At 45.2% G+C, this 27,102-nt stretch overlaps 1 long non-coding RNA gene across 1 annotated transcript in view; it reads left to right on the forward strand.

Moving 5' to 3' along the window:
- Positions 1-23,558, forward strand: part of LOC104974530 (uncharacterized) — a 38,389-nt gene extending 14,831 nt beyond the window's left edge. The window contains exons 3-5 of the long non-coding RNA XR_009490926.1: positions 10,985-11,040; positions 20,088-20,213; positions 21,208-23,558. This is a non-coding gene — a long non-coding RNA (uncharacterized lncRNA). The remainder of the gene's footprint in view (positions 1-10,984; positions 11,041-20,087; positions 20,214-21,207) is intronic.
- Positions 23,559-27,102: the final 3,544 nt, after the last annotated feature.

Raw genomic sequence — 27,102 nt, forward strand, 5'->3', positions numbered from 1 at the left:
ATATGGAAGGAAAGTCAGTGATTTACCTTTGCCTTAACCATGTCATGTTCCACACACATATCAATACTTTGAAGGAACAATAACAAGTATGATTTCCAATTTCTCTGTATGAGATAGAGTCATATGGGATAACATTAAAGTGACCCCAGTAGCCTGGGAGTCCGAACCAAATTTGAGAAGATGAGATTTACCAAATACAAATGTTGATCTGTTGTACTGAAACAAAAAATCAATTGCATAGCCACAGAATTAAGAGATTGTTTTTGTAGATTTTAACATCAAAAGGAAGAGGGCTTTCTAGGTGAAGGGCTTTTTATTGGACAAGAAACAGGAGATAAAACATCAGTGGGATGTGGTTTCCATAAAAATTATTGTTATCTGAGATGCTCCAGACAAGCACATTAATTTGATGAGAGCCTTGGAGAAGGTATCTTGTGAAAGGATGATTGAAATAACAAAAGCCCTTATAATAATTGGACTTCCCTGGTGACTCAGATGGCAAAGATTCTGTCTGCAATGCAGGAGACCTGAGTTCAATCCCTGCGTCAGGAAGATCCCCCTGGAGAAGAATGGCTACCAGCTCCAGTTTTCTTCCCTAGAGAATTTCATGGACAGAGGAAACTGGAGGGTACAGTCCATGAGATCACAAAGAGTCAGACGTGACTGAATAACGACTAACACTTTTTCTTAGGGGGGTAATAACTGGGTTAAAGAAGAGGTGACCAAAATGTCAAGGTTGTCTTCCAATATTTAAGGTTTCCTTGTGGGAAAAGTGGAGAGGGTTCACCTTATAAGAACTTAACTAGAATATAAACTGATGGACAATAGTTACAAGAAAACTGTTTAACTTGAGTATAAGGAAACCCTTACTGGTAGTTGAGAAGAAATGAGCTTCCAACCCATGTTCATAGCAGCATTAGTTACAAATTCAGAGTAGAAGCAACTGAATTGTCCATCAATGGTTGAATAGATAAACAAATGGAGTATATACACACGATGAAATATTATTCAGTCTTTAAAAAGAGGGAAGTCCTGATGCACACTAAAACATGGATAAACCTTGAAGACATCATGTAAAGTGAAATAAGCCAGACACAAACAGGCAAATAGTGTATGATTTTGCTTTTATGAGGTATATAGAGTAGTAATTCATAGAAACAGAAAGTAGAATGATGGTTGCCAGGAGTTGAGAGAAGGGAGGACTGGGAGTTGTTTAGTGGGTATAATATTAATAGAATTTCAGTTTGGGAAGGTGAAAAACTTCTAGAGATGGGTAGTGGTGACGGGTGCAGAACAATGTGAATGTATTTAGTGCCAGAGGACTGTACACTTAAAAATAATTAAGTGTGAATGTTTATGTTTTGTATATCTTCAGTTCAGTTCAGTTCAGTCACTCAGTCCTGTCCGACTCTTTGCAACCCCATGAATCGCAGCACGCCAGGCCTCCCTGTCCATCACCAACTCCTGGAGTTCACTCAGACTCATGTCCATCGAGTCAGTGATGCCATCCAGGCATCTCATCCTCTGTCGTCCCCTTCTCCTCCTGTCCCCAATCCCTCCCAGCATCAGAGTCTTTTCCAATGAGTCAACTCTTCTCATGAGGTGGCCAAAGTACTGGAGTTTCAGCTTTAGCATCATTCCTTCCAAAGAAATCCCAGGGCTGATCTCCTTCAGAATGGACTGGTTGGATCTCCTTGAATTCCAAGGGACTCTCAAGAGTCTTCTCCAACACCACAGTTCAAAAGCATCAATTCTTTGGCGCTCACCTCTTGTCACAGTTCAACTGTCACATCCATACATGACCACTGGGAAAACCATAGCCTTGACTAGACGGACCTTTGTTGGCAAAGTAATGTCTCTGCTTTGGAATATGCTATCTAGATTGGTCATAACTTTTCTTCCAAGGAGTAAGCGTCTTTTAATTTCATGGCTGCAGTCACCATCTGCAGTGATTTTGGAGCCCCCCAAAATAAAGTCTGACACTGTTTCCACTGTTTCCCCATCTATTTCCCATGAAGTGATGGGACCTCAAGCCATGATCTTCGTTTTCTGAATGTTGAGCTTTAAGCCAACTTTTTCACTCTCCTGTTTCACTTTCATCAAGAGGCTTTTTAGTTCCTCTTCACTTTCTGCCATAAGGGTGGTGTCATCTGCATATCTGAGGTTACTGATATTTCTCCCGGCAATCTTGATTCCAGCTTGTGCTTCTTCCAGCCCAGCGTTTCTCATGATGTACTCTGCATAGACGTTAAATAAGCAGGGTGACAATATACAGCCTTGACGTACTCCTTTTCCTATTTGGAACCAGTCTGTTGTTCCATGTCCAGTTCTAACTGTTGCTTCCTGACCTGCATACAAATTTCTCAAGAGGCAGATCAGGTGGTCTGGTATTCCCATCTCTTTCAGAATTTTCCACAGTTTATTGTGATCCACACAGTCAAAGGCTTTAGCATAGTCAATAAAGCAGAAATAGATGTTTTTCTGGAACTCTCTTGCTTTTCTGATGGTCCAGCGGATGTTGGCAATTTGATCTCTGGTTCCTCTGCTTTTTCTAACACCAGCTTGAACATCTGGAAGTTCATGGTTCACATATTGCTGAAGCCTGGCTTGGAGAATTTTGAGCATTACTTTACTAGCATGTGAGATGAGTGCAATTGTGCGGTAGTTTGAGCCATGGTTTAAAAAAAAAAAGAAAAAAAACAAATTAAGAGCTCCATCACCTACAGAAGCAACCGTAAAAGAACAAAGAATGAAAGGGCTGCTACGAGAGATACAGAGCTTCCCATAACCCTAGGTAGCCAAGCAGGGAGCTAGACAATTTCATGTCACATGTCCTAGAGGGAATTTCATGATTCTAAGGGATCAATGCCAATGAGTTCAGAACTTCTGTAGCTCTCCTTGACACAGATTGAGTCAGATTGCATACCTACTTAATACTGAATGACATGCATGAGTACTCACATGTAATATATCATACAAACATAAGCCCATGTTTTATAACAAGTATCATTTTCAATATTTACTGTTGAGTGAACATTTTAAAAATGAATATCTGTTTAGCCCCCATCCAGTTTCAACACTGGAACATTGCCAGTATCTTATGTGCCAGGAACCCTTTCCCAATCACATCCCTTCTGTCCTCCCTAAGATGACTTCTCTCCAGATTTTTGTGATGACTTGTTCCTTACCGTTTTAAAAAATAGCTTTATTACCTATTGAAAAGTGAAGTAAAAGTGAAAAGTGAAAGTGTTAGTTGCTTAGTCATGTCCAACTCTCTGACCCCATGGACTATAGCCCACCAGGCTCCTCTGTCCATGGGATTCTCCAGGCAAGAATACTGGAGTGGGTTGCCATTTCCTTCTCCAGGGGATCTTCCTGACCCAGGGATTGAACCTGGGTCTCCTGCTCTGCAGGCCGATTCATTACTGTCTGAGCCACCAGGGAAGCCCTATTATTACCTGTTATGTTTTCCTAAGTAACATAGTTTAATTTTGAATGGTATGCATGTCATGTTTTTATTTATTACTTTCTTCTTTAGCTTATTATGCTAATAAGATTCACATGTTGATACGTGCATGCAGCTATAATTAATTCATTTTCAATAGGTCAGACTGTTCCCTTGTGTGTATATGCCACCATTTATTTATCGTTTCTGCTGTTAATGGACATTTGGGCTGTTTCTAGCTTTTAGTTTTTATAGACATTGCTGCTAGGAACGTTCATGTGTGACTTTCCATACTTGTGTACTAGAAGCTGTCTGGGGAAAGTACTTGGGAATAAAAATTCTGGGTTGTAGGCTACATACATCCCCAAATGTTCAAGATAACACCTTCCTGATGATTGTATTAATCTACGTGACAACCAGCAGTGTACCGGCTCTCATGTTTTCATGTTCATGTCTGATTCAGACTTCAGTCTTTTTTTTCATTTTTATTTCATTGAAGTATAGTTGATTTACAGTGTTTCAAGTATATAGCAAAGTGATATAGTGATATAGATTCTTTTCTAGATTCTTTCCCATTATAGATTATTACAAGACAATGAATTAATGAATATCATCCCCTGGACTATACAGTGGGTCCTTGCTTTTGTTTATTTTATATATGGTAGTTTGTATCTATTAATCCAGAATTCCAAATATATCCTTCTCCCTTTGCCTTTTGGTAACCTTAAGTTTGTTTTCCGTGTCAGTGAGTCTATTTCTGCTTTGTAAATAAGCTCATTTGTATCATTTTCTTTGGTTCCATGTATGAGTGATGGAGAAGGAAATGGCAACCCACTCCAGTGTTCTTGCCTGGAGAATCCCAGGGACGGGGGAGCCTGGTGGGCTGCCGTCTGTGGGGTCGCACAGAGTCGGACACGACTGAAGCCACTTAGCAGCAGCAGCAGCATGAGTGATATCATATGCTGTTTGTCTTTCTCTGACTTCACTCACTTAATGGGATCATCTCTGTCCATCACGTTGCTGCAAATGGCATTGTTTCATCCTGTTTATGGCTGAGAAAGATTCCATGGTACCTCCTCTTCTTTATCCATTCATCTGTAGATGAACATTTAGGGTGTTTCCGTGTCTTGACTACTGTGAATAGTGCTGCGAGAAACATGGGGATGCATGTATCTTTTTTAATTATAGTTTTGTCTGGATATACGCCCAGGATTGGGACTGCTGGATCACAGGGCAACTCTGTTTTTCGTTTTTAAAGGAACCTCCACGCTGTTTTCCATAGCGGCTGCACCAATTCACATTCCCGCCAACAGTGTAGGAGGGTATCCTTTTTTCCACATCCTCTCCAGCGTTTGTTGTTTGTAGACTTTTCGATCATGGCCATTCTGATTGGTGTGAAGTGGTTTTGATTGGCATTTCTCTAATAATTAGTGATGCTGAGCATCTTTTCACAGACCACTGCCTTTACCTAAGGATAACAGAGGTGATAAGATTGACAACTTGGCTCTAATATCTCCTCATCACATGGGAAAATGTACTTGAGTTGCACCAAGGAGAATTTCGGTTCCGAATCAGTGGGAGTTCTTCTTTTGAGTTCAACGGTTGAAGAGAGATGGGCTTCCAACTACATCCACAGCACACAAAGGGCGGGAAAGGCCAGAATCAGCCGGCCATTGCTGCTTGGTCCCTCAGCCCTGGCTTCACAGTGCCTGCTCATCCAGTACTGATGACCTTATATTCAAAATGCAGTCCTCAAAGAAAGAAATTTCAAAGCAAGACATAATTTACTAAATTGTAGCAATGTCACTGTTTGATGAGACTTACTAATTGTTTTGAAATGAACTGGCCTTGAGAGAGTACTGTGGGCTGCAAAGCATTGTGTAGGCTTGGGCTCCGGTCTGAGCTTCAATTCCATCCTGCCCAAGCACTTTGCAGCTATGAAACTCCAAGCAAGTTGTCTGATCTCCCTAACCTCAGTTGCCTTGCCTGTACAATGGCTAGAGTAAAACGACCTCCTGCATGTGTGTATGTGGGGAGGGGGTTGAGAAGATGAGATAATTCATGTCAAAGTGCTAAGCTCAATCCCTGGCACTCAGTGCTCAGCAGTGTTGCACATATTAGAATCTGTATTCCTGATGAAATACTTTTATAATGGTTTCTTGGATAATTTAAACATGAATTTGCCTGGGGAGATGGGGCAGGACTTAACCTCTTCAGGGTCCCCCCCACTCCCAGCCTCCAACCTTGGTAATTTTCAGCAGCAAACATTCAAAATAAGCTCTGGTTTTACTCTTCATCAAACCCAAAGTGACAGCAAAAACAGACATTTCTTTCAGAAAAGAAATTAATCTCCTAAACAGGGTGATTTCCCCCCTTTTCTTTAAATACTTCTAAACTCATGAGGGAGAAGCACAGCACACATTATCCATCAGAATGAAGCATCGCCCAGCACTGCTGAGTTTCACTGACTTTAAGATTGCCCTCTGAGCTATAGGCTTTTTTTTCTCCCTTTCCCAGAGCACAGTTAGCAGGGATATTTTTCTTTAAATGGCCCCATTTCATTTGCATTTTTAAGCTTTCACTGCAGAGAGTAGAAACTTTGTAAATGGTTCCAAGAAGGCGTCTGTGATTTCACCCAACTCTGAGCTGCCTGCCTGAAGCTTCTGAAATTGAGTGTCAGTTTCCCCCGGAGTAGAAAGATATTACTTCATATTTGTGCGCACGGCTCGCCGCTCTGCTCTTGGTTTGATGGTCTCATTTAGCCGCAGGCATTCTCCAGCAATGATCCATTCTCCCCAATAAAATTAAATATCACCTCTCTCTCCCCCCCCAGCCCACTCCTCCCCCTTTTTTTAATAAGACAGTTTCTTGTTTAGACTGAGGCAAGACAAGGTGAGAAACTCTGAGTTCTTCTCTGATTCTTTTTATTGCCCTTTTTTGATAAGGAGAGAAGAGCAAAAAGGCAAAGAGGATGAAAATCTACCACCGGAAATCTGAATGGAAAGCTGTACCGAGATCACAGATCAATCTGAGTTTGTTTAAGATTCTATAGCAAGGCCTGGGGAGAGGAAGGTAAGGCATAGAGAGAGTTTAAGGATGCATACAATGTTGCAGGGCAAGGCATTCTCCCATCCAAGTATTAACCAGGCCTGACCCTGCATAGCTTCTGAGATCAGATGAGATGGCACGTGTTCAGGGTGGTATGGCCATTCTCTCCATGCTGATTCTTGAGAAGTGAAGTGTTCATCACCCAGTTATGTCTGACTCTTTGCAACCTTATGGACTGTAGCCTGCCAGGCTCCTCTGTCCATGGAATTCTCCAGGCAAGAATACCAGAGTGGGTAGCCATTCTCTTCTCCAGGGGATCTTTCCCTACCCAGGGACTGAGCCTGGGTTTCCTGCATTGCAGACAGATTCTTTACTGTCTGAGCCACCAGGGAATACTCTAATAACCCTGAAGTTAGGGGCCAAAGTCTGAAGTGAAGCTCATGGGATGTTGTGGTCATGGGCTCCTGACATCTCCCAAGCTATTTCAGGAGGGCGCTGGGTGGAATCCAGAAAGGGATGGGCATGCAGCTCTTTGTAAGATGAGCAACCATCAGGGAAAGAGGTTTTACAGCTTATAAAGAGAAGGGAGGTTTTGTGAATCGTCTTTATTGGCAGAAGGTGTAAGCCATACTACCTCGATTGATAGGATCCTTGAACAAAACAAGCTGAAACTTATACATTTTCTCAAACCTGATTTAATAGTCAGTCTTCATACCAATAAGCTGCGTGCCTGAAATTTACAAGTGGAGGTCTTTAGAACCCAGAACACAATCTACTTGAAAATGGTCCTTTAATCATGGAGTGGTCAAGTTTCTTCTGCTTGGCTGAAGAAATGTGTTGCTAAGAGTTTCATTGGGAAGGGGACAGGAGTCCATGTGTGGAGGGAAGAAGATGTAGAGTGTTCGTTACTTTGTCCTGGTTTTTGACCCATGCTCTGGAGAAATTTTGAGTTAGAGCTGGCACGTTTGGGCATCTTCCCTGTGTGTTTCTCCATCCCCTGTTTGTCAGGGCCTTGTGTTGCCTGCATGGTAGCAATATGCAGTGTTGTCAGGGACCATAGGGAGAAGGCAATGGCACCCCACTCCAGTACTCTTGCCTGGAGAATCCCATGGACGGAGGAGCCTGGAAGGCTGCAGTCCGTGGGGTCACTGAGGGTCGGACATGACTGAGCGACTTCACTTTCACTTTTCACTTTCATGCATTGGAGAAGGAAATGGCAACCCACTCCAGTGTTCTTGCCTGGAGAATCCCAGGGATGGGGGAGCCTGGTGGGCTGCCGTCTATGGGGTCGCACAGGGTCAGACACAGCTGAAGTGACTTAGCAGCAGCGGCAGCAGGGACCATATGAAGAGGATTCTTGCTTTGAATAGTGGGTGTGTAAGCCAACTGAGGCTCTGCCTACTTAGATTCTGTGATCCCTGGATAAACTGGAGGAACACGGGGATTAGAAATTCACTTTGATTCATCTCTTGGTGATTGGGTACCAGGGTTAGTCTTTACTCTTGTGTGTTCCTGATCGGTCCTGGTGAGATCTCTGCCAGGGTGACTTGAGGGCCCAGGTTAGGGGCTTCACCCTGTCCACCAGGGTGGTACATCCTACTTCCATCAAGGAGGATGCAAAAACTTCACTCTGAGAACCTTCCGAGGCCTAGGCGTCTTTATATTTGTCTGGCCTGGGGAGTTGTATTCTTTGTGATAAAACTTAAATCATTAGTAAAGCACTTTCCTGCATTCTATGGGTTATTCTGAATAATTGAACCTGAGGGAGCTGTGGGAACTCTTGGCAATGGGAACCCAGTTGGTCAGAAATGCAGGCAGCCTGGGGACCACTGAACTTATGGCTGTTGTCTGAATTGAGGGCAGCCTTGTTGGAGACTGTGCCCTTCGCTCATGAAGTCTGAACTAACTCCAGGTAGTGAGTATCAGAATTGCACTGCGATATCGCACCGCCCTGGGAGAAAGCATGTAGACTTGCTGGGGAAGCACACTGACTGAAACTGCCCACCCTGGCCTGCACAGTCACCACTGGCATGAGTTGTTTTATGACAGGAGGTTCTGGTGAGGAACACGGAACTGAGAAGTCACCCCCCACCGGAAGAGTTTGGGAAAGGTCAAAAGGAGACACCACATGTCTGACCTCCTCCCAGAATCCTCCTTGCTGGCATCCATCTTGGCTGAAAAAGGCGGGCACCACCAGGAAGCACTCTGAGTCAGAATGATGGGCTAAAGACAACCCGGAAACTAATCCCATCACGTAAAACCAGAGACTGCGAGCCACGTGGCGGAGCAGTTCTCCTGGGTTCCCTGACCCTCCTGCTCTCCTCCTGGGCGCCCTTTCCAATAAAATCTCTTGCTTTGGCAGCAGCACATGTGTCTCCTCAGACAATTCATTCTAAGTGTTAGACAAAAGCCCAGTTTCAGGCTCTGAAAGAGGTCCCCTTTCCTGCAACAGACTCAGTGAGGGGCTGAGTGCCCTATGTCTAAAAGAGATGTAGTTATAGAACATAGAGGCAGAGAAAGGACTATATAGTCAGAGGCAATTGGAGACAGAACTGGCTTTATTTAGAAACAGTGTCTCTAGATTTTTTGGTAGGATAGCAATAAAGAGATTTTTTTAAAAGACAGAAAGATTGTTCCCTTTAAGTCTGGTCATACTTTGCTTTAACAGCTTTTGTGCTTCTGAGTTCTTGGATCTGTCCCTCAAAAATTTGCGAATACTATATATTTCCAGGTTAAAAAATATGACTTTTTCTTTTGTCCCCTGGAAAAGGCAGAGAGCAGCCCTTGGGGATAATAATGATGCATTTATGCTGTGCTCTCTTATAGTTAAAATTGTGTCAGCCATCTTGACCCCTGATGGGATTTATGGTGGCTCAGATCTCTGTTGGAGAAATGAGTTTTGGGCAGTAGACAGGAGGAAAAAGGTCTCAGGCTTGGAGCACATTATTGTACTGAAAAAATGGGGAGAAAATTCACTTGAGCCTTTTTTCCCCTTTTTGGCTGTAAAATCTGACCATTCATAGTCGATCACCCTGGTGTGCACTCTGATCTACCCGGCTCCCTTGCCTGGGGGCTTCTATTCTTTTTTTCTTGGAATATAATTGCTTTACAATGTTGCGTTAGTTTCTGCTATAGGACAAAGTGAACCGGCTGTATGTATACATACACCCCCTCCCTCTTGACTCTCCCTCCCACTTCCCCCATCCCACCCCTGTAAGTCATCACAGAGCCCTGAGCTAAGCTCCCTGGGCCATAAACAGCAGCTTCCCACTGGCTATCTATTTGACATGTGGTCGTATATATGGGGGCTTCTATTCTTATAATAATATGAGCTCCCGTGCTGGGTTGATCTCCTATGATGTGACTAGTCACAGGGTCAGCTCCTTAGAGACCCTCACTCTGTCCCTCCCTCCTACCTTTGCAAGTCACGAGTGTCTCCATTTTATAGATGAAGAAAACACAGCTTACTGTTGAGACTGAATCACTCTGTCGACAGCAACTGCTTGAGATACCATGGGGACTGGAGCCCAGGTCTACACAACATGGCTCCAGAGTGACTCTGAAATGTGGAGCACATCCTGAGCCTGAAGCTGGAGAGAAAAAGGATGACTAAAACTGATTAAAGAGTGAAGGAAACTGCAGTCAGATCAGAGAGACTGTTATGTTCTGATCAAGGTGCTGGTTTGGGGATAGGGTTGGTAGAATGAAGGTTTTAGTTGTTAAGGTTAAAAAGATCACCATGGAGGGTCTCTAGTAGCAGTGTAATTTAGAGGAAGCTTGCCTCTCTTTTTTGAGCCTTCTAGTGATCATTGCATAAACTTGAATTTGAATTTTCTTGTCTTTCCTTTGTAACCAAGTTAAATTCCACCCAGACTACCCCATGGAGATGGAAGACGATGATGTTTTTAGAAATTCCAGATCAAGAGACAAGAAAGTAACATTTATTGACATTTACTACACTCAGAGAACTTCATATGCTTAGAAAAACATTTTAATTCTTTTGAAGATCAAGATATAGAATCTCTGTGTTCAGCTTCCCTAAAGTCTTATGGCTTTTAAAAGTAAATCCATGAGTCAGTCTGACCCTAAGAAATATCTGTCGCCTGTCTCAAGGTTCCCCTTTTTTACTGCCTGGATAGTGATCAGATTATGTCAATGGCACTTTGAGCTTTTGCAAGTGTCTTCTGCTGTTCTGTTCTCAGTAATCAAAAAGTACCAGCTTCATAAGGCAGGGAACCCAAGTCTCCATCTGATTGAGGAAACCTAAGTGATGTTGTGGTGTTTAGGGACTAACTAGAGGCCATGAAACTCCTGAGAGATAGAAGGAGGACACAGATCATTCTATCCCAACAACTTTTAAGTGAACCTCCTCTTTCAATTAAAGATAAAAAAAAAAGAATTCGAAAGCTTACAGAAGCCAATCGCTAGACACTTTTTATTCACTTATTACAATAACTGTTCAAGTAAAGCATGGTTGTCCTTATTTTACAGATGAGAACAGAGGCTCGGAGAGGTTACCTCATGTTGCCAGAGTCACAAAGCACGTGGTGAGTCTGCTGTTTGCATCCCAGCACACTGTCCCACATGGCTAACGTTTTCTAGAGGATCTTTCAGTTGAACATGTTAAAAAAAAAGTCTTCAAGTCTAACTCATGTGAAAATAGAAAAAAAGTGAACCTTCTCTTAGCCCTGGATACCATTCCCTGCCTGCCCCTTCCCGATCCAGCCTTGTCAGAGACCGGCTGGATGGACAGTTGTTCCCCCTTGGTTTCTGGACCACTCATCTTGTTTTCTCCTGTCTCTCTCTCTTCAACTATGTCCTCTTTGTTGGCCTTTAAGTGACTGTGTTTCTCCACGGCTTTGTCCTCAGCCTTCTGCTTGTTCTCACTTATCCAACCAGTAGTTGTTATAGCTTATCAGGTGTCACGTCCTGGGCTAGGAGCAGTGACCAGAGGGTCTGAAACGTGAGCATTTCGTCCTCCTCACTGCCCACCCAGCCCCTTCTCTGCCTCCAGCCCTGTTCTGCACCACTCTTGCAATCCCCACATTTCAATGAGCTCTCTCTCGCCTCGGGGCTTCTGCAGGGGTGGTTTCCTCAGCTAGCCATGTTCTCTACATCTGTCCCTGTGTTTGCTTAGCTCTTTCGCACCTGTCAGGGCACGGTTCAGGTGTCATCTCCTCTGAGAAGGCATTTGTAACTCACCAGAGTGGTTCAGGAGCTACCTCTGTGCTCAAGTTCATCACAGAAACCACACACAGAACTGCACCCGTCACATTCTTCTATCCAGTCCCTGATGGTAGCAGCCAGCTCTTTGGCTCCCTCGTATCCTCAGCACTAAACACAGTCCTTAGCATGTAGCTATTTGTAGAGTGAGTGAGTTCCGCTTGCCACGATCGGTCCTTGGTCCTTTTCAGCATGGATTCCTGTCTCTCTTCTCCATGCATGTTTCCTATTAGCTTCTGTTTATTCACCTTGACTGCACATGAAATTCACTTGTGGGTAGGAAATAAAAAGGCAGTCTATTTCAATTGAATTACACTATCTAGTGGTGAGAACCAGATATCAACATTATTTAAAAACTCCCCACGTATTTCTGGGGCTCCCCAGGTGGTGCTAGTGATAAAGAACCTTCCTGCCAATGCAAGAGACTTAAGAGACGCAGGTTCGATCCTTGGGTCGGGAAGCTGCCCTGTAGGAGGAAATGGCAACCCACTTCAGTATTCTTGCCTGGAGAATCCCATGGACAGAGGAGCCTGGTGGGCTACAGTCCATAGGGTCACAAAAAGTCAGACACCACTGAAAGGACATAGCACGCACACCCAGGTGTTCCTGATGAAAAGGAAGTAATCGTGAGTCAGCTGTTTTGGTCTCAGCACTGAGAACAATGCTTGCATAGGGAGCATTCAGCTTCTAGAATGATTTCTAGATTTTTAGAATAATTGAGTGGAAGCCTAAAAGCCTACTGTTTGCATATTCAAATTTAAGCCAGCCATATGCTGTCTCCAAGCATGTTCACACAGAAAGCCAATTCTCCCAGAAATTTTGCTTCTGAAGGATTTGGTTCTCAAGACTATTATTTAGTGTTCAGTCCCTTTTTAACAAAAAGAATGAAGTTTTCAAAGCCTAAATCAACTGCTATTTGTGTAACTTAGTGATGCACAGGTTTTGTTTAAATCTCCAGAAAAACAGTAGTCAACTAAGTGAGATTTGGGTGAGAAAGGAGTAGATGGAGATTGCTGGCTTTCATTACCTAAGGATTTAGAAGGTTTGTCATGGTTTCTGGTAAATGCTGGCAAAAGTTTGTTTTGCCCTAGGCCCTGTAAAAGCACCGACCTGCTTCCTGTTTGATGTTACTGACTTTTCTTTGGCAAGGGAATAAGGTCTAGCTGAGTCTGTAGGGGCTGGAGTAGGGCAAGAATAGGGTGGGTGGAGGCGGGGTGGGGGGTGGGGGGGGGGTTGACAGCACCTAGCTCTCTTTGATCTGTTTCCTCAGGTCTTATCTGCACCTAGAAACTCTTTGAAAGCAATTTGAAGTCTCAGTGATTTCTCTTGTGTTCCAAGGGCAGGTAGGTGGGCGCTCTCCCCGCATTTTCCACCGTCATCTCACCTGCCACCCCACCCCAAGTTCATAGCACAGATTTCTGATATCAGAGAGCTTAGTCATTGTCACCGACTGGCTGTAACAGTTCCCACAGGTACCAGACCCTCTACAGGGGAAGTTCATGACCACAAACGTGTTGAGGGTTCACAGAAACACTATGAGGGAGGTGATATTAGCCCTATTTTATAGACAGCAACACTGAGGCTCAGAGAAGTTTGGTGACAGGGATCAGCTACCGAGTGGCTTGCACTGCCTTATCATCCCAATCTCCTGACTTCCCGTCTAGTGTGCATTCCACTACCAGCCAGGTGACCTACTTGGGCTGGGGCAGGGCAGCAGGGCGCAGACTGGCCAGGAGATAGCTCTTCTTGAAATGGACCGATGGGGGGTGATGGGGCAGCACTGGAGCTGAGACGCTGAGGGTTTGGGTGTCTCTAGACAGGCTGAAGAGGTGGAAAACCTTGGAGCTGACTCTCCTGGGCAAAGAAGTGAGAGCAGGCTGCCTGAGCTCCATGGCAGCCTCCTTCCAGTGCTGGAAATTTGGCAGAGAAGTCCAAGGCCTCTTCCCTCTGTTTGGAGTGTGGGGGGACCTTGGTAAACAGCCCTATAAAACCTACCTGATCTTGTCATTATAATCCCATAAAAGGTTAAGAAACTGTTGGAGGGTGGGAAGAGAGAAATCAAGCGACTTCTTGGTGTGGCTGGCTTGTTTACCGCTGGCATCTTATTTATCGGTGCTGTGTTTTCCATTTGTCAGGCTATAACCGTAGCGGCTTTTATGAGTAAGCGTTTTTTTTTTTTTAATGAACTCGTTCCAAATGTGTATTTCGTTCTTGGAACTCTCTGTGCTCTGAAGCAGCTTTATAATTATTGCCTCTGGTGGAATAGCCAGACTCGATCTGACTTTTATATAAGCAGTTTCACTTGGTCTGCCTCTTCTTCTCTTAGCTTCAAGTAAGGAAGATGAAGGGGTGGAAAATATAATAATCATAGCTTTTCTTAAAAAAAAAAAGTGCATATTATATGGTAGGTATTGTTCTAGATGTTATGGATTTGTTTTTTTTTTTTTTTTTTTAATTTTATCCTAACATTACTTGGGTCTAAGGCATTTATAGGCCCCATTTTACAGATGAGGAAACTGTGGCTCAGAGACATTGAACAAAGTGTTTAAAGTCACTCAGGTAGTAAGTGGTAGAGACAAGACCTGAATGCATGTCTGTCTGACCACACAGCCGGCGGTCTGCACTCTGCTGCCGTGTGGGCTGGGCTGCTTACGCCAGTGTGGAGCTGGCCGAGGAGAAGGAGCTTAGGACCCCTGATGCTGTGAAGTCATTAGTCATGTTGGCCCATGTAAGACATGTTGCAGCTCAGTGCCAGTGACTCTGCAATTATGGATAATTTTCTGGCCTTTTGCTTTTATAAAGGGAACTAGAAGAATTTTGAGAGCTCCCCAAACTTGTTACAGCCCACAGTAACACTGCCTTCTGCTTGGCGTGTGGCGGCACCATTTACCCTCAAGCTCAAAATATGTGCATGTCATAGATTGGCTTCTATCTTGCAACATGGGCTATTAGATACCATCTTATTCAAAAGCCTGATCCTGCCCAACCAGGCAGAGGCTGTTGGGGGTCCCCTGCTTCCCCATGCTGTGTGCTGCTCCAAGGGGGCAAGGACATAGCAGTCTTCATCGTCTCCATCTGCTCTTGAGCGATCTTGGCCATGTAAGACCAGCTCTGGCTTTAGCTGCAGCTCAGATTTCTGCCCCTCTTCATTCTTACTCTGGAACCATTTGGATCAGTCATTTAACCTCTCTGAGCCTCTCTTTCCTCGTCAGTAAAGTGGGGATCATAATAAGAGTGTCTACCTTATAGATTTGTTGTGAGGATTAAATGAAATGATGCCTATAAAATGATTGGCTCCATAAATTTGGGCACGTTATTCTCTCAGCTCCTATCTAAAGGCTGCAGTTAAGGACTGGGAGCCACTAGCAAACCGCCTTTTGGTATCCTGCCTTATTTCAACAAATGTGCACAGAGTACCAGGAGCAAAGCTGTCTCTAGGGCCCTGTTTCTTTTTTAACTTTTAATTTTTTATTGGAGTACTTTTGATTAACAATGTTGTGTTAATTTCAAGTGTACAACAAAGTGACTCGGTTATACATATGCATGTATCTATTCTTTTTTCAAATTCTTTTCCCAATTATGTTGTTACGGAGTACTGAGCAGAGTTCCCTGTGCTATATAGTAGATCCCTGTTGGTTATCTATTTTAAATATAGCAGTGTGTACATGTTAATCCCAGACTCCCTAACTATCCCTGCTCCCCACCCTACTAGGACACTGCTTCTTATTGCAGTTTCACTCTATGGGGTGAAAATGAACAATGAGCAGAGTTTGCTTTGGAAAGAGCCCTTCCATCTCCCATTTATCATCTCTGCCCCCTTGTTGCAAAGGCTGCCTTTTTGCACACCTAGTCCCCTCTCACTGACCCTGGGCTCCCCAAAGTTCCTAACGGGAACACCCAGGCTCCAGGGTCCTCTTGATTAAGACAGAATCAGATCTTTTACAGAGCAGGGGAAATTTGCTTGGTTTGACCCAGGAATGGATTTGTTTCTCTCCAATTACTTGGAAAATCGAACTTGATCTCTGAAGAAGACAGGTTTACAACGTGAGCTGATACATGACTGCCCTTGCTTTGTTGTAATGAAAGATGAAATCGCTCCAGTGGGGGCTTGGGTGGACATCAGGCTGGGTTTCTAATGATGGTTCCCTCTGATTTTCAGTGCCCGAGTGAAGCCGGCCTGGATGATCAAAGAGCCCTTCATAGTAGATAAAAGATAATTTGAGGAGCCGGAGAGGAAGAAGGTTGGAGGGTTTCTTTTTCCCTTTGTTTTCCATTCCACCCGCTTTCAGTGGGACTGGATTCTGCTCCTCTAGGTGGGGGAAAAGAGGCAAATTTTCTACAGATGTCTGCGCAGACTACGCGCCCTCAGGACAGATGGCCGCCAGCCTGGCCTCCACGGGGTGTAAAGGCTGTTTCCCTCCACTAGGCTCCTTCTCCCCACTAGGCTCCTTCTCCCCACTAGGCTCCTGAACTTCGCTTTCTCTGCCGCTCTTTAGCCGTTGCGTTTCTGCGGCCCCGTCTGTCTCGCTCTCCTCGCGGCTCCGTCCTTGGCTCTGTCTCCTGCCGTCCATGCTTCTAGTCTCCTGCTTTGCTCCCTCTCCCTTTGTCTTCCCTCCTCGTCCTCTTTGCCACTTCACTGCATCCTCTGCCTTGTTTGCCTCCTTTCCTTTCATGCTCTCATTTTTGATGCTCCTCTTTACCTTTCTCTCTCTCTCTGATTCTGATTCATAACATCTTGAAAGAGCGTTTGATAACGCTTGCCTGACCCTGCCTGACATCGGGTGAGTGATTCTCCTCAGGCAGCTTTTGATGTGGTCTGTGTGAGATTGATGAAAGCTGCTCAATTTGCTCTTCAAAGCTCTGCTTATGGAAAGCCCGGATGCATCTCCTCGGGATGCCACTCTTTCGCTTTCCAGAAACAAGGCCAAAGGATCGGAGGAACCCATGCTACTTCCCACGTGATCATCATCCTCACAGAAGCCTTAATGCTCGCAAGAGATGGAGCACATTGCATAATCCACCTTTTAATTTTTTCTTTAACTGTTGTTACTCCCATAGTCCTCGTATCTGAGATTTTTACCCACAAAGAAGATTCCTTGGGCAACCTTTAATTTGAATACGACTCTCAGCCCAGAAAAGAACTTAGGTTTGGACACTGAGTACTAAAATAGAAGAAAAATGTCATCTATTACTTCCAGAGTCTAAGGACATTAGGTATCCTGGCTAATTAGGATAGTCAGCCTAAAATGAGAGGAGCCATAATCAAAAGAATTGTCTGCAGCTTCTGGTTCTAGAAAGAACAGTGGGTCAGGTTCTTTCTAGCACTAATCACACTGGATCCCAAAAGCATATGAGAAAATGAGGTGTGTTTTTCATCTGGTTCAGGTTTTCTGAAGCACTGTTTCTGTTTTTCATCCTAAGAAGAGGATTCTTGCACCTGCATGAGAAGGCTTACATGTTCAGCTGCTTGAAGAAAGAGGGATAGACAAACAATCAGGAGGAGATCTTTCTAGCTCTGAGATGCTCTGATTCTGAGAATCTAATACTTTAGATATGATAAATATAGTGTTTTGAAAAGATTGCTGAGTTTTGTGGGATAATACTTGAGTTTAAATGCAGATTTGGACAATTATTTATTGATGAATGATCATCAATACATTTTTAGTTTTTTTCAGTTTTTTAAAACAGTTTTACTGAGGAATAATTTACCTACCATGAAAGTCAGCCATTGTAAGTGTGTGGTTCAGTGAGTTTTATTAAATGCATAGACTTGTGCAACCACTGCCACAATGCAGCTTAATGACATGTTTTATAAATCTTTTAACCTCCCTCCATTTTCCCCTTCATCTTATTAATAAAACTGAGCTCATGTGGTGGATTGATTACAAAAATGACCACAGTCCTAATCCTTCCATCCATTGCATCATGACTTTGTTGCTCCTTCCATTGAGAGGTGGGATTGATTTCCCCAGCCCTTGAATCTGGGGCTGGTCTTGTGACTTACTTTGATGAATAAAGTGTGGTCACTGTGAAGGTGAAATTGTTCTAAGCTGAAACCTCAAAGGACCTTGCATGCTTTTGCCTGCTCTTCTGGAACTCTGCTGTCTCCACTCTGAGGATAAGATTGGGCTGGCTTGCTGGAAAACGAAGAGTCATGTGGGGAGAGGTCCCAATCATCCTTGCCACCCCAACTGAAGCCGTCTTAGATCAGCCTCCCCAGCTGCCCTCCAGCTGGCATGCTTCCATCAACATGCTTCACCAAGTCTGACCCAACACAGCCTGGATCAGCAAAACTGATCCAGGGTGATGAGCCACCCTGGAGACCGACAAGATACAGCAGAAGGGGACTGTGTGAAGCTCCTGAGCTTTAGGGTGTGTGATGTGCATGTGGGCTAAGGTGCTTCAGTCTGTCCGACTCTTTGCGACCCTGTGGACTGTAGCCCACCAGGCTCCTCTGTCCATAGGATTGTAGCCCACCAGTTTCCTCTGTCCATAGGATTCTCCAGGCAAGAATACTGGGGTGGGTTGCCATGCCTTTCACCAGGGAATCTTCCTGACCCAGGGATTGAACCTGAGTCTCCTGCCTAGGAGGTAGATTCTTTATCGTTGAGCCACCAGGGACAGAGCTCCTGAAACCCTTGAAATTTCTCAAGTGTGGACAGCTCCAAGGGAGTCTTCTGCTATGTTAATGAAGTGACCTTTGGGAAACACCTAAGGATGGGAGCTGGTTGACAGTAAAACCAGGCACGTGTTTAGAGGGTTGGAACTTTCAGTCCCACCCCCTGATCTCTGGGGAGGAATGAAGGGCTGGAGGTTGAATCAGTCATGACCAATGGCCATTGTTTAATCAATCATACCTATGTAATGAAGCCTCCATAAAACCCCAAAAGGACTGGGTTCAGCAAACTTCCAGCTGGTGAACGCTTAGATATGTGGGGAGAGTGGTGTACCCAGAGAAGGTACGGAAGCTCCATGCCCTTCCCTCACACCTTGCCCTTGACATCTCTTCCATCCGACTGTGCTTGAGTTATATCCTTTTATAATAAACCTGTGATCTAGTAGGTAAAATGTTTCTCTGAGTTCTTTGAGCAGCTCTAGCAAATTCATTGAACCCAAGTAGGGGATTGTGGGAACCTCTAATTTATAGCCAGGGAGTCAGAAGCCCAGGTAACAACCTGGGCTTGAGATTGACGTGGGGACAGTCATGTGGGGATGAGCCCTCAATCTGTGGATCTGATACTGTCTCCAAGTAGAGAGTGACAGGAGGGAGCTGAATTGTAGGACCGCCAGCTGGTGTTGCAGAATTGCTTGGTTGGTTTGGGAAATCCCTCTGCACACTGAAACAGGAGTCAGAATTGTTAGACTGGTTTGTAAAACATCATGACTGTGGCAAGAAATCACTGATGGATGGTCACGAAAATCAATTTTTCAAAAGCTGTGAAAACATCTAGCCCTCTGCCTATTGCATAGTAAATTCTCACTAAATTAAAAACATCTATAGAGGTCCTTGTATGTGAAAAGCAGTTTGAGGTTATGAGAGATGTAGAATTGAAAAGAGACAATGATATAAACTCTTCAGGAGTCAGTTCCAGTGGGGAAAACAGATGCTTACCTAAACAGTTATAGTAAGACATTTATGTCTAAGTGGTTCCTCCATTGTCTGCAAATAACCATGTTGTTCTTTTCTTGGTATTTCACTTTGTTCAAAAATGTGTTCAAGGGATATGATGTGTTGAAAAATCCCCAATCAGCACATTGATCAAAATTAAGTTTTATTGGTATGTCCAGAGAGTGTCTGCATTTACAGGAAATGGCCCATATGGAAGCTTGGCTGCATGAAATGCCTCATGTAGCGAAGGAAACAGAAAAGCAGACATCAAATCAGAAGGAAAGGTGGGAGGAGAATGGAAAGGGAGAGATGGGTGGCTAGGAAGGTCTTAATTTTGAAAGTAACTAGGAGCTTTCATTCTAAGGATGCCTAAAGAGTAGAACTCTGCCTTGGCTGATTGCTTTTGCTTGCCTCCAAAATATTCTAGAAGTTTGGAAGGCTGGGATTGGGGCAGGGAGAAGAGGGGGGAGGACTGGTTCTTGCAGACAGGCTCTTTGGAATCCAGGATTCTTGCGGTTGGTGGGGCTCAAGCAGATTCTCTGAATCCATGCTCTCCAGGGAGCAGGCCATCTAGGTAGTCTGACCGCAAGAAGAGCACCAAACAGACAGCCCTGGCTTGGGAGCCAGGGGCCCTGGTTCTAGCTCTAACTCTGACACTGAACAACCCTTGCTGTGTGATCCTAGAAAGTTCCTTTTCCTTCCTGGGGATTGATCTAAGTGGTTTCTAAGGTCCCTTCTAGTTCAAAGAGTCTATGACTTCAGGTCTAATTGAGCCACTAAGTTGAAGGAGGAGATTGAAATCAGAGCAAACCAAGACAGATGGAAAGGCCTTCTGACAACATGCATGGACCTCTGGAAAGTGGAGCTGTTCAGAAAACCAAAGCAGAGGTGAGTCCTTCAGATCTGGGAACTCTCATCTGCACTGACTCTAGCGCGTTCTGACCAGCCTGTCCTCAAGGGCCCAGAGGTCTAGGGTGCTCCCCAACCTGGGGCCTGACCACTGGGTGCTCCCCAGCCTGAGGTCTGACCGCTCGGTGAGCTCCCAGACTCTGGTCTGGGTCCATTCAGTGGCTACTTCTCTTTCCTCCTAGAGCATGGGTGTCACAGGGGTTTCTTAAAATGCACATGAACTCCACTAAGGGCCTATTTAAACAGGGATAAATATTCCTAGCAGTCTGGTGAGAGGGGTACTGGTGAGGTGCTCCTTTGGCCAAGCAGTGGAACCAGAGGAAACTCAAAATGTGAAGAGCTCTTTGCCACACGTAACTCCCAGAAGCTGGGACGAAATGGACACTTTCAGTGCTGGTTAGGGTCTCTTTTAGGATGATGACTATCAACTGTCTCAGGGATAACTGGGCAACTTCTGGGATGCCTTTGGGCAGACCCAGTCCTTGTCACCTCCTCCTACAGCACCCCTGGGAGGTGGGAAGGGAAAGAAGCTGCAGAAGCCCCCTCCCAGCCCTGCATCACCAGGAAGTGATCTCTCTCTGGCAGTGAAGAACTGATTCTGACTTGAAGCTTCCGCATTGGGTTCACTGCAGCACTGGCGTCCCACTGTGAAGTCATTTGTCTTCCCACCGTGGGCGGCCTCTCAAATGCTAGAAGCTCCGCTCTTACCTAAGAGGCAATAAGAGAGGGTCCATGTGATGGGAGGCTGGGGACCACCAGCTGTGAGGGCCTGAGGGCCACTGCAAGGCTGGACCACCCAAAGCTGAGCCCAGGGATCACTTGTGAAGTGTGATTACGTTCACTTCCTTTTACCTTAAAAAATAAAACAATGCAAACAGCACTATTCAGGTCCCTGTCCTTTTTGCAGAGTGTCATTTTTGTGTTTGCTCCCTCCTCTGTCTTTTTTTCTAATGCTCTTCATTCTCACCTCTAGGATCATTGGAAGAAAAGTCATGACCAACTTTGATAGCATATTCAAAAGCAGAGACATTACTTTGCCAACAAAGGTCCGTCTAGTCAAGGCTATGGTTTTTCCAGTGGTCATGTATGCATGTGAGAGTTGGACTGTGAAGAGAGCTGAGTGCTGAAGAATTGATGCTTTTGAACTGTGGTGTTGGAGAAGACTCTTGAGAGTCCCTTGGACTGCAAGGAGATCCAACCAGTCCATTCTGAAGGAGATCAGCCCTGGGATTTCTTTGGAAGGAATGATGCTAAAGCTGAAACTCCAGTACTTTGGCCACCTCATGCGAAGAGTTGACTCATTGGAAAAGACTCTGATGCTGGGAGGGATTGGGGGCAAGAGGAGAAGGGGACGACAGAGGATGAGATGGCTGGATGGCATCCCTGACTCGATGGACATGAGTTTGAGTGAACTCCGGGAGATGGTGATGGACAGGGAGGCCTGGCGTGCTGCGATTCATGGGGTTGCAAAGAGTCGGACACGACTGAGTGACTGAACTGAACTGAACTGGGGATCATTGAGCCACTGAAGCCTTGCTATTCACTACAGATTGCCCAGACTTACTGGCATAAAGACACCATTTCATTCTGCTCATGGATTCTGTGGGCCAGGGGTTCACCCAGGGCAGGGCAGGGATGACTTATCTCTGCTCCAGAATGTCTGGAGCCTCAGCGGGGAGACTCAAAGGCTGGGGGCAATTCAAGGGCTTTGGGATGTGATGGTTAGGAGGTTCATCCATTCATGAGGCTGGCATGGGGTACTGGTGGTGGGCTGGGACCTCAGAGTGGCTGTCAGACTGGACACACACACACACACACACGGCCGTTCCACATTCTTGAGCTTCCTCAGAACATGGCAGCCCCAGGGCAGCCTTACACAGTGGCTCAGGGTTCAGAGCTCAGAGTGTAAGTATTCCAGCAAACAAGGCAGAAGTTATAAGGCCTTTTCCACCTAGCTACAGAAGTCCTGGAGCATCATTTCTGCCACATTCAATTGACTTCCAGCAAGTCAGAAACCCACCCAGATTCAGGTGGGGAGGCTATCAACCTATTTCTCCCAGGTAAGACTGTATTTTCAGACAGGTTTTAAAACCTCCACAGTAGCCTATGTTGTGAAATTCAATAGACCCTGCCATCATGGCATCCGGCCCCATCACTTCATGGCAAATATTTGGGAAAACAGTGGAAACAGTGGCTGACTTTATTTTCCTGGGCTCCAAGATTGCTGCAGATGGTGATTCCAGCCGTGAAATTAAAAGACGCTTGCTCTTTGGAAGGAAAGTTATGACCAGCCTAGACAGCATGTTAAAAAGCAGAGACATTACTTTGCCAACAAAGGTCCGTCTAGTCAAGGCTATGGTTTTTACAGTGGTCATGTATGGATTGTGAGAGTTGGACTCTAAAGAAAGCTGAGTACCAAATAATTGATGCTTTTGAACTGTGGTGTTGGAGAAGACTCTTGAGAGTCCCTTGGACTGCAAGGAGATCCAACCAGTCCATCCTAAAAGAGATCAGTCCTGGTTATTCATTGGAGGGACTGATGTTGAAACTGAAGCTCCAATACTTTGGCCACCTCATGTGAAGAGCTGAAGCATTTGAAAAGACCCTGATGCTGGGAAAGATTGAGGGCAGGAGGAGAAGGGGATGACAGAGGATGGGATGGTTGGATGGCATCATCGACTCGATGGACATGGGTTTGTGTAGAATCCGGGAGTTGGTGATGGACAGGGAGGCCTGGTGTGCTGTGGTTCATGGGATCGCAAAGAGTCGGACACAACTGAGCGATTGAACTGAACTGAACTGGACCCCTCTGTCATTTTCCCTAGAAGACGCTCCCTCCTTTTCACCTCTAGGATCCTAGGACACTTTGGAGGTTACCACAGGGAAGCGACTCAAGTGCTTCTTGGTTCTCTGAACATGGCTGAATTTCAAAATGGCAGCAGTTCTGTGGGAAACCCTCCTTCCTTTTGCTCTTTCCCAGTCTTGGCCCTCCTCTGCTCTGTTAGCTTGCCCTCGCCCACAGGCTCAGCTTGGGGGTCTATTCTGTGGGTCCCTGGAAGGGGTTTGGCACCCTCTTGCGTGTCCTTGCAGGTTGAGCTGGGTGAAATGATTCACATCCTGGTCAGTTCAAGTCTCTTCATTGTCAGTACCTCCACACTAAGTCCTGGCCTCATCAACTTTCTGACTGAAGTGGTTTCTTTCCTGTGGGTGGTTTTGGGGGAAAGGCCCTCAAGAATGTTCTAGAAGGTATTGGTCTCCAGTGCCTAGCACAGAGCCTGGCACTGGCACTTGCTCAATAAATGACTATTGAACAGATTAACCCTGGCTTGCATGGGCTCTAGATGACTCACAGGGTCTGATTCTGCCTGACTCACCAGAGGATTTGGGGGGATTTGACCCATAGAGAGGGCTTCAAGTTCTGAAAGGGGGGTAGTGTGTGTGTGTGTGTGTTCCTGTCCGTGTGCACTTTGGGGGAACTAAGGGCACGGGGTGGTCCTCATTGCACAGTGTTTCGGGCCAGGCCACCGGCGCTCGCCGCCGTGGTGATCGCCTGGCTTCCACTAACTGTCCCTACTTGCTTCTCTCCTTTATACGGAAACTTTGCCAGACACTTTGAACAAGCCCTCCAAGTGTCAGGCTACTTGCCAAGTTTCCAGGAGGCTCAGACCACTGCTGTTTCCTCTTTTCATCCCTAAAGTATGTGGATAAATCACCAGAAACTCTCTGGGTAAGCCTGACCTCACCACTGGAAGGACCTATTTATTTATGATATAGTTGAGGGTTTGTCAGGGGATGGGGAGGTTTCCTAGGCTTACAGGGCTCTGTGTCAGTGGAAGAGATGTAAGAGTATCTAGGCCAGTCAGTCAATCCAACTGGAGATGCTGGAATCCCAGGAGACTTTTAGAAATGAAACTATTTCTCATTTAAGAAAAAGCAAAAAAAAAAAAGCTTCCTTGTAGGGAGGGAGCAAACGGGTGGGACCATATGTCCGTGGAGATAGGGGCTGCGGACTGACCATGGAACTCTTCATTCCTGCTTTTTCTTTCCTTTTCGTCCTTCCCTAAGGAGACCCACGGCCTACGTGCTTTAATGCTCCGTGCCTATGGGCAGCATTGTGGTAGGCCTTTTCATAGGTTACTTCCAAACCTGAACAACATCTCAATGAGCAATGGATTGTTATCTGCAATATACAAATGAAAAATTTGAGGCCTAGAGAAGTAAATTAAATTGTCCGGAACATACTACTACTAAGTGGATAAATCAGGTAATTTATTAATTCAGCAGACAAACCAGATTATGCATTAAGCTATGGAGAGAAAAAAAAAGAATAAGTGGAGTGGGTTCTAGTTGATAAGAAATTTACAGTCTAGAAGAGGAAAACAGCAATTACACAGCAGTACGGTAGGTACAATGCTAAAGCTATAACAGGGCATTGGGCTAAGCCCCAAGGGGGCATCTAATGCAGCTTGGGAGGATCAGGGAAGACTTCCTGGAGGAGGTGACATTTGAGCTGAGAGTTATGGAAAGCAGAAGTTAGAAAAAAGGCTGAAGGGTGAGGCATTTCAGAAAGAGGAGGCAGCACAATCAAGGCATGGAATTAAGAAACAGCAAGGTATGTGGAACTACGAGCAGTTTGGTGTTGCCCTGGAGTTGGTCTGACTAGGGTTTATCTGACTTCAAAATGCAAATACTCTTCTCACTGTGCTTGATTTCCTCAAAGAGCTGATTTTGGAGGGTGTGGCATGTGTGCCACTTTCTGGGGCCTGGGACGCTCAGTTTTCACTCTTGAAAAGGCCCTTTTGGAATTAACAGAAGATAGGAGGGTTTACTAGAATTTCTACCTTGTAACTTCTCAGGAAGGCTTACAGGGGATCAAGAGGGAGAGGGAGCCGTGCCAAAGAGGCCAGTTGACTAACTGAGGGAACGTCGATCCACCCCTCACCGTGCTCCATGACTGCCCCGCGGCATTTTGGAAGAAGTAGGCCAGAGATCACTGGGGAACAATGGCTGCGGGGTTCACTGCCACAAAGCAGGCTGTGGTGAGTCAGAGTGAAGCAGCAAGTACACACACCAACATGTCTAGTTGGCAGCAGTGAAGATATTACCTCAGTGAGCGGCCGGGGCTGAAGATGGGTGTGGTCTAACTGTACCAGCAGTTTTGCTGGGCTCCTTCTTTTGTTGGTGGCCTGGTGGGAGTGGGGTTGGGGCAGGGGCTGGGGAGCTGTATGATAAACATGTCTATATTTCCCCTTACTAAACACAGGGAGCCCCCCAAATCGCCATCACCATTTGGCTTTCTGCTCTCTTTCCTTTCATAGGTTTCTCATGGGGCCACTTGAGAAGATCTGTAGGTACTCCTGCCTCTGTTCAGAAATACCTTATCCACAGCCCAGGTCTATTGCAAATAGGTGGATTTTCTGTCCTGCTGTGACGAATGCTATAGGAAGGTAACTGTGACAGATAATTTCAGGGACTTTTACTAGAAGTGCTTTCTCATATGGGGCCTGGAATCAGAGCTGGAGGAGCTGGAAATACCCTTTGTCCTTCCGCAGGTCAGGAAACTGAATTGAAGATTAGGAAGTGACTTGCCCAAGGTAAGACTCAAATCTAACATAGAACCAGGAAAAGTCCAGAGTCTTGACTCTAAACTTGGTGCTGCCCCCATGCTGGTCTTCTGCCCATCGTCACAAAGCCTGAAATACTGTTTAATTATCTTTCAAATGAGCACTGCTGTTTACCTTTTCTTTGCTAAAAAATAAAAGCCACTTTAAGGGCCATATTTTATTTGTAGGTTCAGTGCCCACCACATGGTCTTATGCAGTAATAATGTCCCTAGAACATTTCTACACTTGAATGCACATACAGAGGCCCCACTGGGAACTGAGATTTGATGGTACCTTTTGATTTAAATAGGACCTCATGTGTAACATGTCTTCCTGTCCATTATCTTGCCTGGGCCCTGTTCAAATCAAGCTATATTTTCTGGGTTATTTTTGCATTCGTAATTCTTGACAAGAAAATCCTCCCATCAAATCTTTGCTTTATTTCTTTGTTTCAGGAGATTATCTAGCATGTCTAAGAGAGCAACAAGTCACGTCCCGCGGCTCCAGGCCTGCAATTCCCTAGCATACCAATCTCAACCGCAAGACTTTCCCTCCGACCTCACCCAAGTCAAGGGTGGAGGTGGGGCTGCTCTCTGCCCCCTGGGGAGGAGGGATCTATGACCAAGTGGGTAATGTTCTGTCTTGATTTCTCCAGGTTTCCCCAGAGAGGTAGCATTCCTAGATGATGGGGTACAGAGAGCTCTGAGATTAGCTTTCAATGAAGCATTGCAAAGTTAGATTTAGGGTAGAATTATCCACCCGAGAGTTGCTGGAATATTGGTGAAATATCACTTCTTGCTATTTCATTCATTCATCTGGGATAGGAAAGACATCTCTTGGGGCTGATTTAGGTCAGTGGGTTCAACCTTTTTTAGTATGGAGAGCATATTTTAATCTCTAAAGAACTGCAGATAAAGATACACTCTAAGAACACGTTGGTAGAACAAATACTTAATAACAGAACCTATTACCTTTAAGGGAGTTTGAATGCTATTAATTACTGCCTTATCTATGTGCATGCATGCTAAGTCACTTCACTCATGTCCAACTCTTTGTGACCCTATGAATTGTAACCTGCCAGGCTCCTCTGTCCATGGGATTTTTCAGGCAAGAAGACTGGAGTGGGTTGCCATGCACTCCTCCAGGGGATCTTCTTGACCCAGGGATTGAATCCACTTTTCTTAAGTCTCCTGCATTGGTAGGCAGGTTCTTTACCACTAGCGCCATCTATATATGATCCCAAATCTGAGTTATTGCTTTCTTTC

Source organism: Bos taurus, chromosome 16 (genome assembly GCF_002263795.3).
Source record: "Bos taurus isolate L1 Dominette 01449 registration number 42190680 breed Hereford chromosome 16, ARS-UCD2.0, whole genome shotgun sequence".
Lineage (NCBI taxonomy): Eukaryota > Metazoa > Chordata > Mammalia > Artiodactyla > Bovidae > Bos > Bos taurus.